This window comes from Manduca sexta, unplaced genomic scaffold (assembly GCF_014839805.1).
Source record: "Manduca sexta isolate Smith_Timp_Sample1 unplaced genomic scaffold, JHU_Msex_v1.0 HiC_scaffold_701, whole genome shotgun sequence".
Lineage (NCBI taxonomy): Eukaryota > Metazoa > Arthropoda > Insecta > Lepidoptera > Sphingidae > Manduca > Manduca sexta.
Window position 1 is genome coordinate 7,705 of NW_023595519.1, and position 784 is coordinate 8,488.

Genomic DNA, 784 nt, shown 5'->3' on the forward strand with positions numbered 1-784 from the left:
CACTAAGGCATCGATTATGGACAACCTCAACTCCTTGGTTTTGAGCGTACTATCTACCATAACAATATCTAAAAGTGTTTCTGAATGATCAGTCACTCTCGTCGGTCCTCTAACCAATTGTTCTAAATTATGCTGATAACAGAAGGACATAAGATCATCTATTATTCTATCATGGTTATGTCTATTATATATCTAATATATCTATTATGGTTATCAGTCTATCTCCAATAAAAGTCATGAATACACTTAACCAAACAAACTTCAGTCTTCTCACAACGAAACAAAAATCAAAGTCGAAAAACACGCACACTTGGCACACATTACTTAATATTTTTGTAACATTCATAACAAATCATAGTTATAAAAAGTTGATCTGTAATTTCGGAATGACGCATATACCTTCGATAGCTCAGTTGGTAGAGCGGTGGACTGTAGAGGTTAACAACACATTGATATCCATAGGTCGCTGGTTCAAATCCGGCTCGAAGGAACCCTTTTTATATTTTTTTATTTTGTTTCAAATTTTTATGATAAGGAAAACCAAGCCAATAATAATATTATTTTATTATTTATTGATAAAAACTTGTATCATAAAAATTTTGTACCACCGTAGAATGTGACATCGCTCGTCGGTTATTATTATATTTTTACTCTTTTTTATCCCCATTACATAGTCCCCTGGAAATGTACTACCACAAAATACAACTCTCAGTTCCTTGCAGTGCCAGGGTAAAAATATTGCACTCCAAATTTTAAATTAATTAAAAGTATTTTCATTTTTAAA

At 31.9% G+C, this 784-nt stretch overlaps 1 non-coding gene across 1 annotated transcript; it reads left to right on the forward strand.

Moving 5' to 3' along the window:
• The first annotated feature begins 398 nt into the window (after nt 1-398).
• On the forward strand, nt 399-490 carry Trnay-gua. The gene is given in 2 exon segments: nt 399-435; nt 455-490. It is a non-coding gene; the product is annotated as a tRNA-Tyr (tRNA).
• Nucleotides 491-784: the final 294 nt, after the last annotated feature.